A 16,060-nucleotide genomic window follows, 5' to 3' on the forward strand; every position below is an offset into this window, starting at 1 on the left:
CAACGACACATTTTGGAAGTATAAAAATTTGTTTAGGAAGCAATTTAGCATAATCTAACATTAATGTGAGCCAACATTTGAAAAGGGCATATGTTTTCCTAGATTTCTTATATCAATGTTACACTCAAATGACCAGAGTTACAAAATTAAAAACAGATAAACATTTTGATTCCAAACGATGAAGCTCAGTAGATAATTTTATTAAGGGGGTTTCAGATAAACCCACATTAAAAGAATAATAACTTTTTCGCATTATTTTTGGTTTTTACCATTGGTGTAACTACAGGGGGCTAGGGGGGGCTATAGTCCCACAATCGTAATCCTACTTCAAGAATTAGCCCCCCCTAGAACTTTTCGTTAGTTACGCCAATGGTTTTTACTTCAATTTTATTTGTTCTTCTTGTTCTTATAAGTTATAGTTATGTGGCTTAAGAATGCAGTGAGAATCAACTATATTCCATCATCATAGAGACAAGTAAAAGTTATCTTTACACCAAAAGTAGGAAAGCGAGATAAGACGCATCCTAAATCATTCAGGCTTATTAGTCTTTCATCAGTTCTTTCGAAAACTATCGAAAAGGCGTGGAGTGATTATATCAACTTAAATTACACGATCAAACATCCACTGTCTAAGTTCCAGTTTGCAAGCACTTATTGGGGGAAGAGGGGCCCTCCTTAGCCAAGTAAGACGCGCGGCTACAAAGCAAGACCATGCTGAGGGTGGCTGGGTTCGATTCCCGGTGCCGGTCTAGGCAATTTTCGGATTGGAAATTGTCTCGACTTCCCTGGGCATAAAAGTATCATCGTGCTAGCCTCATGATATACGAATGCAAAAATGGTAACCTGGCTAAGAAACCTCGCAGTTAAAAACTGTGGAAGTGCTTAATGAACACTAAGCTGCGAGGCGGCTCTGTCCCAGTGTGGGGATGTAATGCCAATAAGAAGAAGAAGAAGAAGAAGGGTCTGTCATTTTTATACGCTCCATATAAATAAAAAAATATTTGTATGGGATAAATCTTACATGGGGGGAGGAGGGATTTGAAAAACCCAGAAAAATTGCTTACGTAATTAGTGTACGGCCCCTAAGTCAACAATTACGGAACAGTGGTAAGTGGAAAAAGATCTATCGGCAAGCAGGCCCTACCAAAGCGACCGTGTGCCGCTCAAAGCGCACTGGCCTAGTCCTGGTGTTGGGTGGGACTTTAAACAAATTTGACCCGACTGATCGAGCGTCTGTTCAACAAGGAGGTGCGGCTCCAACAGCGTCTGTTCTGGCATCCAGCGGCTGAGTATGAAATGCTATTCCCCGGAAGCTATACCTAAGATGGCAGCCCCATCCCGGTGGATAGGGAACCTTGGGCCAACAACCTACTGTTCCCGAAACATCAATTTGTTCGAGAATCCGATAATGAAAGAATACGGACTGATTTTACGGCGACGACTCTTAGCGCGAAACAACGGACACGAATAGGAACATGGAACGTTTTAACCCTAGCCCAGCAGGGTAAATTGGCACAACTTGCCAATGAGGCACGCCGCATGAAGCTTGAGATCCTGGGACTGAGTGAAGTCCGTTGGCCAAACTTTGGAGAACACAGAACGCCGTCGGGACAAGTTCTGCTATACTCTGGTTTACGAGGTGAACACGCTCCCCGGCATCACGGAGTTGGCTTCCTACTAAGCGCTCAGGCACACTATGCGCTTATGAAGTAGGAACCTATAAGTGAAAGGATACTCGTTGCCAGATTTAGCACACGGGTCCGAAACCTTACTATAATCCGATGGTATGCGCCAACCGATGCTGCCGATCTGCAAGACAAAGAGAACTTCTACAGTCAACTCAATACCGTCGTAGATAGAATTCCGAAGGGTGATATCAAGATCTGTTTGGGCGACTTCAATGCGAAGATCGGATCCGACAACTCGAACCATGAGCGCATTATGGGACGCTATGGTCTCGGAGAAATTAGCGAAAACGGAGAACTGTTCGCAGAATTTTGTGGTAATAACGACATGGTGATCGGGGGATCGCTCTTCCCTCATCGACCGGTTCACAAGATCACGTGGGTCTCCCGTGACGGCTTTACAGAAAATCAAATCGACCACATCTGCATCAGCCGAAAATGGAAACGGAGCCTTCTTGATGTACGGAATAAACGTAGTGCCGATATCGCGTCTGATCATCACCTCCTCATCGGCGAAATACGCCTGCGCATTGCGCGGATTCGTCGGCAGGAGGAAAGAGTTGGACGGCGATTCAACACACGCCGACTGGAAGATGCCACGGTGAAACGGTCCTTCGTTGAAGAACTGGAGACGCGTGCTGCAGATATTCCGGAAGGTGGCAGCGTGTAAGACCAATGGACCGCCATCAAGAATGCCTTCATCGCCACCAGCGAGAACAATCTGGGCGAACTACGCACCCAGAGAAAACAATGAATCACCGAAGAGACCTGGAGAAAGATAGAGGAGCGAATAGAAGCCAAAGCCGCGATAGAGCGATCGAAAACCAGAGGAGTCAAAGTCCTAGTCCGTCCGATACACAGCTTTGGAGAAGGAAGTGAAACGATCATGTCGACGGAACAAACGAGCGCAGGCTGACTCTTTGATCCACGAAGGAGATAGATCCACAGCAACCGAGAACATTCGCCTCCTCTACGATATCTCACGACGCTTAAGCGGGGCGAAGATGAATGCAACGATGCCTGTGAAAGACGCGAATGATCATTGATCAGTTATTGACCGACCCAACTGACCAGCTGAAACGCTGGATTGAGCACTTCGAACAACTTTTTCAAGTGCCAGCCAGGCCATCACCACCTCGGCATGATCTGCCTAGGATCCGACGTATAACACGCGTCAATACCGAAGCTCCATCACTGCTAGAGATTACAACAGCCATCCAAAGCATGAAATCGAATAAAGCCCCAGGGGTCGACCGCATATCAGCCGAGATGCTCAAAGCTGACCCCATGACATCCGTTAAACTACTGCATCGTTTATTTCGTAATATCTGGGACACCGCAACTTTCCCGATCGACTGGATGCAAGGTATCTTAGTGAAGGTGCCCAAAAAGGGTGACCTGACTGTATGCGATAACTGGCGAGGCATTATGTTGCTGTGTACCGTTCTCAAAATTCTGTGCAAAATTATCCTAGCCCGGATTCAGGAGAAGATTGATGCGACTCTCCGGTGGCAGCAAGCCGGATTCCGTGCCGGAAGATCCTGTGTGGACCATATTGTCACGCTCCGCATAATTCTGGAGCAGGTCAACGAGTTAGAAAAGTCTCTTTACTTGGTATTCATTCACAGCAAAAAATATATTAATATGCCGAAACGCAATATTGCTCAACGTAGATAAAAAAACGATGTAAAAACAGATTTTACGTGTTTTTACGTCAGTTCAATGTATTTCTACATCGCTCATCGTAAAACATAATCTTAGAGAGATAATTTTTGTTTACGTAAAAAAGATACAAAATTACCTGTGGAAATCGTTATTAAAGTACATCCGAAATGCTGCACATCATAATCGTATGAAAAGTAACAAAATATTATATCTGAATGCGATGAATAAAGCATCAGAAACGTAATAATACCCAACAAAGCTGGTACGCCTGCAGTCGAACCGTTTAACCGCCGCCACTGGTCGGTTGATGTTATTTCCAGTTTGTCATTTGAGTTTTTACAAGTTTGCACTGCGTATGCAGGCCGAAAAAACTATTTTACCTGTTCAAGTGCATTAAAATTAACAGCATCAGCAGTAAAGATAGGTGAATTTCATCCGGTTTCCCACAGGTACTCATATTGAATCGAGAAAAGACTGGAATTATGAAGGTAAGCAAGTTTTCAATTTGCCAAAAATTTCCTCCCTACAATATCTTGTTTTTTTTTTAGATAAAAACGATGCTGCTGTTTTGAACGATATCGGAATCAGTGTTTGCGATGAAGGTGCTAACGAACAAGCAATTAAAAACTGATAGCTAAAAAAACCGACAAAAAAGTGTACCTGAGCAACTGCTCCGAAAACGACAGCAGCGGCATTAAATGATGCTGAACAGTTTAGTTACTATCTGTTACTATACCCTGCTGCAAAAATCGCATCGAGTCCAAGAAAATACTGGAAATATGAAGGTAAACAAGTGTTCAAATATCAAAAAATTTCCCCCGGAATACAATGTGAAAATCTTGTTTTATTGTAGATAGAAAGTGAATGAGTTTGGAAGCTGCTTCTGACAAAATCGAAATCAGTGCTTCCAATAAGAATGAACAACGCAATTGGAAACGGTTCCTGTTAAGGCTGCTTGCTGTGTGCAATCGAGGAAGATGCGCTTCCGACCGGTGTGCAGGGAGATTGGCGGCTCAAGAACGAGCGACCTGAAGCATGACTTTTGACGGTTTTGTTCCGGACAACATAGGTAGGATGACCATCACCGGTAGGATAGGATAGGTTATGTAAAATATTCTGAAACGGTAACGCTCTACCCCATCGGAGAAATATTCGGGAATGGACAAGCTTCGAATAGAAGGTTTCAAATTCATGGAAACAAACCGTCCGGACGAATGACTGAAGTAGCCGCCTGCACACAAAAAACAAGCAACACAAAATGGTAAATTTCGGGTACTTATTCAAAAGGACGTATGTGTTTTTGTAAACAAAGATTCAAACGTCGATTAGTCCGATGTGTTGGCACTCCCACGGATCCCAACACCACCAACAAGTAGCCGAAGCCTCCCCCTATCTGTCTATGGTGATGGTTTGCGTGGGAGGACTATCAGATTGGACTAATCGATGTTTGAATCTTTGTTTACAAAATCACATACGTCCTTTTAAATAAGTACCCGAGAAATATACATATCAAAAGTGGTAAACTGAATTTTTTATACAGTAATTATTTCACAAACTGTACTATTCAATTTAAATTGATAAAAAATGAAAATTGAAAATTTTATGTAAGAAAATAATTCAATAATTAAAATAAAATTAGAAAAGCAGGCTAAAAAAAATTAAACATTCTGAATGGTAAATAAGAAACTGAAATTCACAATTAAACATTTAAAATATTGGGGTGATAAAATCGGAAATGTGACAAAATCGGGTTTTTTTTATTTTAATTTTTCAATTTGTTTCAAAAATATTAAGGTACCCCGGGGCAAGTGAAAATACGGGGTAAGGGGGTACATACTATGGCTGCAGATGAATCGATACTAATGCTATTGCTTGATCATGACTTTAAACTACCGGGAAAATCTATTACATTTATTTTATTTCAATGGATTTCAAACTAAATAGTCGTTTCTAAATTTATCATTTGATATGGAAAGTGGGTATTTGAGCAATTAAATAATTGTGTGACATCGAAAACGATTTAAAAATTTTGATTACAGCCAAAATCTCAAAGTTTCTCCAGGAATTCTTCCGGAAATTTTCCAGAAATTCCTCCGGAAGTTCCTCCAGGAATTCCTCCGGAAGTTCCTCCAGGAATTCCTCCGGAAGTTCCTCCAGGAAGTTCCTCCAAGAATTCCTCCGGAAGTTCCTCCAGGAATTCCTCCGGAAGTTCCTCCAGGAATTCCTCCAGAAGTTCCTCCAGGAATTCCTCCAGAAGTTCCTCCAGGAATTCCTCCGGAAGTTCCTCCAGGAATTCCTCCGGAAGTTCCTCCAGGAATTCCTCCGGAAGTTCCTCCAGGAATTCCTCCGGAAGTTCCTCCAGGAATTCCTCCGGAAGTTCCTCCAGGAATTCCTCCGGAAGTTCCTCCAGGAATTCCTCCGGAAGTTCCTCCAGGAATTCCTCCGGAAGTTCCTCCAGGAATTCCTCCGGAAGTTCCTCCAGGAATTCTTCCGGAAGTTCCTCCAGGAATTCCTCCGGAAGTTTCTCCAGGAATTCCTCCGGAAGTTTCTCCAGGAATTCCTCCGGAAGTTCCTCCAGGAATTCCTCCGGAAGTTCCTCCAGGAATTCCTCCGGAAGTTCCTCCAGGAATTCCACCGGAAGTTCCTCCAGGAATTCCTCCGGAAGTTCCTCCAGGAATTCCTCCAGGAATTCTTCCGGAAGTTCCTCCAGGAATTCCTCCGGAAGTTCCTCCAGGAATTCCTCCGGAAGTTCCTCCAGGAATTCCTCCGGAAGTTCCTCCAGGAATTCCTCCGGAAGTTCCTCCAGGAATTCCTCCGGAAGTTCCTCCAGGAATTCCTCCGGAAGTTCCTCCAGGAACTCCTCCGGAAGTTCCTCCAGGAATTCCTCCGGAAGTTCCTCCAGGAATTCCTCCGGAAGTTCCTCCAGGAATTCCTCCGGAAGTTCCTCCAGGAATTCCTCCGGAAGTTCCTCCAGGAATTCCTCCGGAAGTTCCTCCAGGAATTCCTCCGGAAGTTCCTCCAGGAATTCCTCCGGAAGTTCCTCCAGGAATTCCTCCGGAAGTTCCTCCAGGAATTCCTCCGGAAGTTCCTCCAGCAATTCCTCCGGAAGTTCCTCCAGGAATTCCTCCGGAAGTTCCTCCAGGAATTCCTCCGGAAGTTCCTCCAGGAATTCCTCCGGAAGTTCCTCCAGGAATTCCTCCGGAAGTTCCTCCGGAAGTTCCCTTAGGGCTTCCTTGAGAAACTTCCGGAAGAAATTCCAGGACCAACTTCCAGAGCAATTTTCGGAGGAACTTCCGGGGGAATTCTCGGAGAAACTTACGGAGGAATTCTCAAAGAACTTCCGGAGGAACTTCCGATGGAACTCTCGGAGGAACTTTCGAAAGAACTCCCGAAAGAACTTTCGGAGGAACTTCCGAAGGAATTCCAAAAGGAACTTCTAGAGGAATTCCTGAAAGAACTTCCGGAGAAATTCCGGAAAGAACTTCACGAGAAAATCCTGAAAGAACTTCCGGAGGAAATCCTGATACTTTGGGAGAAAATTCCGGAGGAATTCCTAGAGGTACTTCCGGAGGAATTCCTAGAGGTATTTCCGGAAGAATTTCCAGAGGAACGTCCGGAGGATTCCTAGAGGAACTTCCTGAGGAATTCCTAGAGGAACTTCCGGAGGAATTCCGGAGAAGAACTTCCGGAGGAATTCTGAGAAGAACTTCCGGAGGAATTGCGAGAGGAAATTCCGGAGGAATTCCTGTAGAACTTCCAGAGGAATTCCTGACGGAACTTCCGGTGGAATTCCTGACGCAACTTCCGGAGGAATTCCTAGAGGAACTTCGGGGGGAATTCCTACAGGAACTTCCGGGGGCATTCCCAGAGGAACTTCCGAAGGAATTCCTAGAGGAACTTCCGGAGGAATTCCTAGAGGAACTTCCGAAGGAATTCCTAGAGGAACTTCCGAAGGAATTCCTAGAGGAACTTCCGAAGGAATTCCTAGAGGAACTTCCGAAGGAATTCCTAGAGGAACTTCTAGAGGAATTCCTAGAGGAACTTCCGGAGGAATTCCTAGAGGAACTTACGGCGGAATTCCTAGAGGAACTTCCGGAGGAATTCCTAGAGGAACTTCCGGAAAAATTTCTAGAGGAACTTCCGGAGGAATTCCTAGAGGAACTTCCGGAGGAATTCCGGAGAAGAACTTTCGGAGGAATTTCTAGAGGAACTTCCAGAGGAATTTCTAGAGGAACTTCCGGAAGAATTCTTAGAGAGACTTCCGAAAGATTACCTAGAGAAACTTCCAAAGGAATTCCTAGAGGAACTTCTGGAAGAATTCCTTGCGAATGTTCCGGAGGAATTCCTGGAGGAACTTTCTGAGGAATTCCTGGAGGAACTTTCTGAGGAATTCCTGGAGGAACTTCCGGAGGAATTTCTGGAGGAACTTTCGGAGGAATTCCTGGAGGAACTTCTGGAAGATTTTCCGGAGGTACTTCCGGAAGATGTCTCGGAGGACCTTCCGGAGGAATTCCCGGAGAACCTTCCTTCCAGAGGAATTTACGGAGTGATTCACGGAGGAGCTTCGGGAGGTATTCCTGGAATAGTTTCCGAGGGAGAATCTTTCGGTGGAATTGCTGTTGAAATTTCCAGTGTAATTCCCGGGGGAATTTCCAAAGAATTCATGGAGGTATTACCAAAGGAATGTCTTTAGAAATTTGCAGTCGAACTTCCGGAGGAATTCCTGGAGGAACTTCCTGAGGTAGGCCTGGAGGATCTTCCGGAGAAATTTTTGGAAGAACTGCCAAAGCAATTTTCAATTACCGAAGGGCTTCTGTAAAAAAACTTCCGAATAAATTTCTTCGCCTCTTTAGTCGGTAATCAAATCAAAAATTTAAAATTCAAAATTTAAAATTCAAATCTAAAAATTAAAAATTAAAAAATTAAAAATTGATTAAATGATTGAAAATTTGAATCAAAGATTCAAGTAATGGTGTGTAAAGCCAATAAAACGCGTTTTGAATAAATAAAATTTGAAATTGTTGCATCTGATGTGTATTTTCGAACATGAAAGAAAAAATCCGAATACCCCTAACCCCGCTGCCAAAAGCGGGATTTATCCTGACCTTTTTTTACGTAGTTTTTTTATTACATACATCAAAAATTTTACGTCGAAAATTAATTACACTACTTCAATTTGAAAACGAATTATCAAGTACGTCAACTTTTTATTACGTCAATCAGATGTAATAAAACATTATATTTACGACGGCGATGATGTGCATCAAATCTGATGTAATATTACTTTTTATTTTTTACTGTGTTGACTACGAAAAAGCTTTCGACCGTCTCAATCACGAGAATATGTGGGGCTGAGACGCAAGGGGTTCCTGAGAAAATCATCGGCCTCATCGAAGCACAGTACGAGGCCTTTTCGTGTAGAGTGCTGCACAATGGGGTCCTGTCTGACCCTATCCGGGTCGTAGCTGATGTGAGGCAAGGATGTATTCTATCACCGTTACTGTTCCTCATCGTAATCGATGAGATTCTGGTAGATGCGATTGACCGTGAACCAAACCGCGGGCTGTTATGGCAGCCTATAACCATGGAGCACCTAAACGACTTCGAATTGGCTGATGACGTTGCACTCCTCGCGCAACGGCGCTCTGATATGCAGAGTAAGCTCAACGACCTTGCCGAGCGCTTCTCCTCGGCAGGGTTAGTCATCAACGTCAACAAAACCAAATCGTTGGATGCAAACACGGTGACCCCTTCCAGTTTCACAGTAGCCGGGCAACCAGTGGAGAATGTTGAAAGCTTCCAATATCTTGGTAGCCAAATGGCGTCAGACGGCGGTACCAAGATCGACATAGGCGCACGGATCAAGAAAGCAAGGGCTGCCTTTGCGACTTTAAGAAATATCTGGAAAAACAGGCAGATAAGTGAACGCACCAAAATACGAATTTTCACCTCTAACGTGAAATCTGTGATGTTATACGCTACCAGGCGTTCTTGTCCCTGATTTTGGTATGGCCAGCAAGTGGAGATGCGTGGTACATCACAGTCTACATACTGTCTCTTTTTCTTCTAAAGAAAATTTTATTCAATGAATCGCCTGTTTTGAGCGTGCTTACAGCGGCACACAAGGAGTTAACTTTTGAAAATCAGTGTGGCGAAAGGCATCTAATATTTAATATATCGAAAATAAGCACCTTAATCGAAAAAATATTTGGTAGGCGTAGTATCGAACACCTTCCTACATAACTCATACCAAATAGTTTCTCGTGAAAAGTTCCTACTGTTGAGAAAACCCGCGTTAGATGTCTTTCGCCATACAAACTTCAGGTGGTTAACTCTTGCCGGCTATTTTCACATTTACGCTAGCGCCTGGATTCGGCAGTGGCGGGTAGGAAACCAACTACTGTATCTGATTCATTTCCGTCAAAAGCAAAAATATTCAAAACTATGAGTAGTCCCGCTTGCAACGGAAATCGAGAAAAAAAAATTAAAAGAAGAAGACAGCAATGCAATTTATTGGTATCTAGAAAACACACTGGTACACCTACAATCCACATTTTAATGCCTGATATGTGAGAACAAAGTGTGGATTTCAGAAAAATCAATCGACTCGCCTATAAAATGATGGTCATCAGTGTAACCTCCCATACAAGTACAACAGCAAGGCCGGGCTATTTTAGCTCGGTAATTCAACAAACCATGTTTATCAATAGATTAACAAAACATGCACTCCTCTCCATTCTTTTTTGTTACACAATTCAAAGCAACATCTTCTTGAGTTTGTAGTGCAACATTTCCCATGCAACTACTTTATGTTCGTATCGGCGTTTTTCACTGGCTTCCTATGTTTCTTATGACCGAGAGAGTCGCAGCATAGAAAATCCTCGTAACGAAACATACTTGACGAAAGATTACACTTCCATAGCATTCGGCATTCACAGCTGATTGCTGACACGATTCGGCGGCGCTTTTATTAGGGATCGCATGGAGTTGCTGCCGCGTGCCACAATCAGTATTGTCTGAGACATAGGACGGCAAAGACTAAAATGTGGGGGAAAGCACATACTCACGATGAATGGTTGTATGCAATGCATAGGTTTATATTGGTAGATACTACGTATATAGTTGTTGATTAATAATATTGCTATTCAGATTAAAGCATTATTACCCTTGGATGTGATGTGATTATTCGATGCGATTGAGAGTGTCAACTTTTATACTTCATAGACCATCCTTATCACACGGAGCTTCAACTTTTAAACTTCTGAAACCAACCTCAAGAGGAGCCTTTTGTGCAAATTCGTTGGTCCATTGTATAAGATTTAAAAAGCTGGAACTGATAAGAATGTTTCTTGGTTTATATGAAATTTACCCAATGTGTAATGAAGGGGACATAATCATATTTAACATTGTTGTACGTTCATCGGTGCATCAGACATGTTTATAATGCGTCTAGAGCATATTATTGTGCTTTAAATAACATTGTCATAGACCAGGGGTGATATATCAGTCGATAATAATTAAATGAAAACATTGATCCATATCAGCCACAAGTCACCCGCTGGTGCCATCATTAACACATCTATAATAATTTCCGCTCGTTACAAACAATTACAAAGCAGCCACTGGATCCACGAGAAGCATTCGGGTAATTTGCAAATTAAATGCGTACCTACATAACATACATTCTATTTATTTTATCTGAACACACGATCGGATGTCACTCATTAACAGTCAGTTACCAGGGACCATAATTAATTGGAGCACATCAAATCATGTATACCCTACATTATGTTTTTATTCCATTTAAACAATTCGATGTTATGAAAAAACAACCAGTAAATCACGTTGACGATGAGGTTTGCTTCAGTTTTATAGTCACAGTTGAGCCTTCATTAGCATTTGCAGCGAATAAGCTAATCCTGCTCCAACTAGACTGTGATAGCAAACCGCGAGCTATGCTCACACAGAAACCGAAATCGCAGCTGGTTGCACTTAGTGCCATTGCAAACGGTCCCAGCAAGGTAAACAAATGACAAAATGACCTCACCCGGTGCACATTGAGGGGATGACGCTTTTTTGTGCACATGTGTTATGACGGTCATGTTTACCGAAATTAAGTATGTCCGCGCTATGTTTCAGACACTCTTAGATGTTTGCAATGGTCTCATCAACTTCAATACTAAAAATATTTATGGGATAGAAGAAATAAAATATGTAGAACAAGTGGAAGGGGTAGATTTGATCTTCATATCGTCTTATCGTTGAAATATTGCAAAAATTCTTTCTAAGCCACATTCCCTTACAATATTCTAACATTGATTCAAATCAGAAATCGGTGTAACAAATGCGCGCGGTTACAGTCTGCTGGTGCCTGCAAATCGTGTAATTATTTATCTACACAACCGCGAACCAACAACCAACATCGCGGCGCGGATAACGCATATTTCATCTTGTGACAGCAATCCTCGCCAGCAACGGTTTCGCACACGCGGTAAAAAAAGCACTTTTGCAACAAATCCAAAACCAAACCACCGCATAATTTATGAGTGTGTTGCGCGCGATCCGTCGTGAGTGTGGCTTGTTTAGAATAATTGTTTGATTAAACGCTTCCAATCTCCGGATAATTGGGGAAACGCTAAACAGCGTTAATCGGTGATATGTGGTGCTAAATTATGATGGTAAATATGATCTGGTCATAGTGAATGATAAACAGCGAATTCTCGAGTACTTTTGTTCTATAAAACATCGCGCTCAGGAAAAAATGCATTTATTTAGTTAACAACTACATATCGTTCATAATTAGGTATGCCATTATTTTTACTTCCAACTTCTCGGATTTCTCAAATATTCATTCGGTGGTATTATGCTCTTTTTTAATCCATACCACCACACACTGAATTAAAAAAAAGTCCATCGTCCTTGCTTTCCATCTGCTCGAAATGAGATAATTATAATCATTATTCATTCCATTCAATGTCGAGAAATGAAAATATTCGTTCTATTGTTTCACTTCCATCTCGACTGGATCCAAATTCAATTTTCTCATTTCTCTAACGAGTGGCCCTTCTACAAAGACTCTTCGCCATAGAAAGTTAAATTGCTCTTTCTTTGTTAAATCACTTTCTTCAGTCCTTTTCATTGCTTCGATGGTAATGATTTAATACAATCCATAATCACTACGCCCCAACAATGTGTTGATGACCGCCCTCCTTACAAGTGTTCAACTTTGGCACCAATTTTGAAACTAGATTTATAACCGCAATTAGTATCTTGAATTTGTCTCATTAATTCATTGATAAATACAATCAATTCCGGAATGAATTCGAAGCCCATTTCCATCCCGTTCAACCGCATCCACTTGAAGTCTCCGAAACAAATCATGGAGTCCTTCGCGGAGAGCGCCCACTCGAAACAATCTGCCACCCTTCAACAATCTTCCACTTTGTAGCGCGGGACCAAGTGGAAATGTAGTTAACAGAGAACTCTCTCTGTCGCTCCGCGCTGCCCCAACTTTGGTGCGCTTTCACGTAGAACGAGTTTAAAATAATTTCCATAACCTCTCCAACCGTCACCGACTCGACTGTGGCACTAATAAAACCACAAATGGCCAATATTACGAATTTCTGGAATTACTTTAATTTTTGAATCTCACTACACCCAACCTTCGGATAACATTTTATAATTTTTATATCTGTATAAAAAGCTTACATTTTTTTTAATTGAATCCTATCAGAGTCTTTATATGCCCAGATCTTTTACAGAATTGTTTGCTTTTGTTTTGAGGGCTCAAGTCTAGGAATCTACGGATACTAAGCATGTAACAAAAATCAAGACATATCTTTGAGTAATTAATTGTTAACAGAAAATGGACGCTATCCATGTAACTTTTGCCTCTTGTTTTAAATTGATAATCACATATCGTGAACTAAGAAATAAGCTCATTATTAAGACATTTAAAAAAAGTAATGACGTTTGTCTTGAAATTTATCAAACTTTATTGAGCTTGATTGAATTTGTATCGACCTAAATTAAGCCGATGTTAACCCAAGAAACAATTGTTGTTTGAAGAAATGTCTCTTACAGCTGCGTTATTCAGCTGTATGTTTAATTATGATTGATTTATTGCATTTGATACTACTATACCAACCTTGTTCGCCCAAAAATGGAGAATCTATTCAACAACAGCAGTTCTATAAGCATGTTGAAATAAATGTTTAAGCTATCACCTTGCCTCGATTGTTCAACTGCAAAAACAATAAAACAGCTACAACAACATTAATTCAACGCTTGTTACTACAAAGCTTATTACCCGAACTAATAAAGCTTTTGTTCAATGTTTTACTAATAAGGCTGTTTGATATACTGTTGTTTGTGTAACATAGAAAATTGGAGGAAACTATTATTCAACATTAGTTTGAGAAAAAGTCCTGTATACAAGTTGAATAACGTTGGTTTTGGTTGCATCTAAATTGTTGTAAGGAATATCTCAAATAAAGCTTATTAGAAGTTTCCACAACAAGCATTTTTTTATAAAAATGTTAAAAGAGCACTAATTCTTACGGATAATTTTTATCTTTTAACTAATTAATGTATAGAACAGTGACTTGTTTTTTTACATCAACTAGTCATTACTACAGTTATCACAATCTCGAACAATGTGAGGCTTGAACCCAGGACCCTTCGATTGACATCCGCTTGCTCTTCCGCTGCTCCATGCAAGGTCATATAAATCGACCATGTTAAATGTAGTTATAAATTATTTAACACCAAATTGAACAATTCATTGCACAAACATTGCATAAACAACATTTAAACATGCACAGCAACGTTTATACAAATTCAGATCAGCATCGAATGTAGTTGCCCCGATCGCAGTTTAAGAATCGTTGAATAATGAATTCTGAAACAATCTGCTTCCAATAGTCAATCCGTGCGCGCATCCATTGCCCATCACTGTTAAAACAGCAACAACAAACAGTTTCGGTCTGAAATTATGATTTTTAGTATAATTTTATGATGTTAAACAAAATCAAGCTTTATACCATTCGTAGGATCTGAAAAAGCTTTGAGTTCTGGGAATGTCGCTGCATTTTCCACTGTTTTGTGTTGTACTTGTAGCGTCCTACACAACAACCGGTGTTTTTCACTAACCATTGATATGATATGTACCACTCTTTTTGAACTTTTTGAAAGATTTATCCATTTTTACAAAAAAATCAAAGCACAGTGACATCAGCACAGCCAGATACGACATAATTGATTTTGTCAACAATGATGAATCAACAGTAATTATGTTGTGTTGAACAACATTTGAAAGAACATCATACATAATTAACAGTTATCATACAGTAAACTTATTTCACAATTAATCAACATGTTTGGTTCAAAGGCTTTCAATCTAATATAAGACACATTACTTCATTGAATTGTACAACTTCGGCAGCGCTGTTGAATAACAAATTCTAACAAATGTTATTAAGCATCACATAAACATGTTATTCAATATCAACTTGATTACACAAAATATGATTTACTTTGGTGGAATAAAGTATATTTACAGTGAATAATACAACTGTACTTCACCCTGCCAGGGAAATTTTAGGGCAACATTTGTTAAACTTTTATTCGATGCTTTATTCAAATAACAACAAAACAGGGAACTAATGCGGTGATTTCAATCAGTATAACATTTATTAAACAACTTCTTAAACATGCTTTATTGTTCAACTACAATCGCTTCTATACAGCAATTGTTCAACAAGCTTGTTGATTTATGGCTCTGAATTGTTTCTTGGGAATCTTTGTATAAAGCTATGTACCATCCGCTCTTCAGGATTTTTTCCCCAAAAAAACTGTTTTTGGAGATAATTTTGAAATTTTGGAAAGAAAATTCATGATTTTCCAAAACAATTTTTAAGGAATCCGATAAAATTTGTACAATCTCGAAAGAATGAGCCAAAGAATGAGGAAATTGTTGAATGAGATCGGGTCAAGAAAACTAAAATGCTTCTTTTATAAGTTGATTACCTGATGATTTCAATCGTTTGTCGGATTTTGAAATAGAAATATTCAAGTCGGAAACAATGTAGCACCCTTTTGCTACGATAAGTTCCCACAGTGCGCGAATGGCTATGCAATCGGTTAAGCAAAAGCAACAACAGAAGGGAAAATATTTTTGCATAAGAAAGCAAAACAGGGACAGAAAAAAAAACTCAACCGCACTCTAAAACAATGTGCCGAGATAAAACTTTAAACCACAATCAAGGGGGCACCCGCATGGGAAAGAACATGCGAAAGGGCGTTCGTTGGTTGTTTGTATTTTCATAAATGTTGGCGAAAAGTTGAACGGTTGCGATATTTTCGTTCGCGTTTTGTGGGTGAAATTTCGCATCCTAGGTAGAATGTTTAGGGCCATGGGCCTATTGAAAAAAACTGATCTTCTGCAATACATATTTTTATGTGTTTTCATCTTGCAGATGATTTTGAGTTTTCATTTGAAAGAGTATAAATAAAATAATTATATTGACTGGAATTTACATTTGGATAACTTCATGCAAGAAACTATGATTATTCTGATAATAGGCATGGAAGTGGTTTTGCCTAAATACCTTTCAAATCACAACCGATATTGAAAGTCGTTACCCTACCGCTGGAACTGGAAAATGAAAAATGCTGCCTGCATATCCTAGAATACGTACATCGGCCAGCCA

General features: G+C 40.7%; 1 long non-coding RNA gene across 1 annotated transcript; it reads left to right on the forward strand.

The window, feature by feature from the left end:
• The first annotated feature begins 3,629 nt into the window (after window positions 1-3,629).
• LOC134216960 (uncharacterized) lies at window positions 3,630-4,593 on the forward strand. The gene is made up of 3 exons (XR_009980886.1): window positions 3,630-3,838; window positions 3,899-4,135; window positions 4,204-4,593. It is a non-coding gene; the product is annotated as an uncharacterized LOC134216960 (long non-coding RNA).
• The last annotated feature ends 11,467 nt before the right edge of the window (window positions 4,594-16,060 follow it).

Source organism: Armigeres subalbatus, chromosome 2 (assembly GCF_024139115.2).
Source record: "Armigeres subalbatus isolate Guangzhou_Male chromosome 2, GZ_Asu_2, whole genome shotgun sequence".
NCBI lineage: Eukaryota > Metazoa > Arthropoda > Insecta > Diptera > Culicidae > Armigeres > Armigeres subalbatus.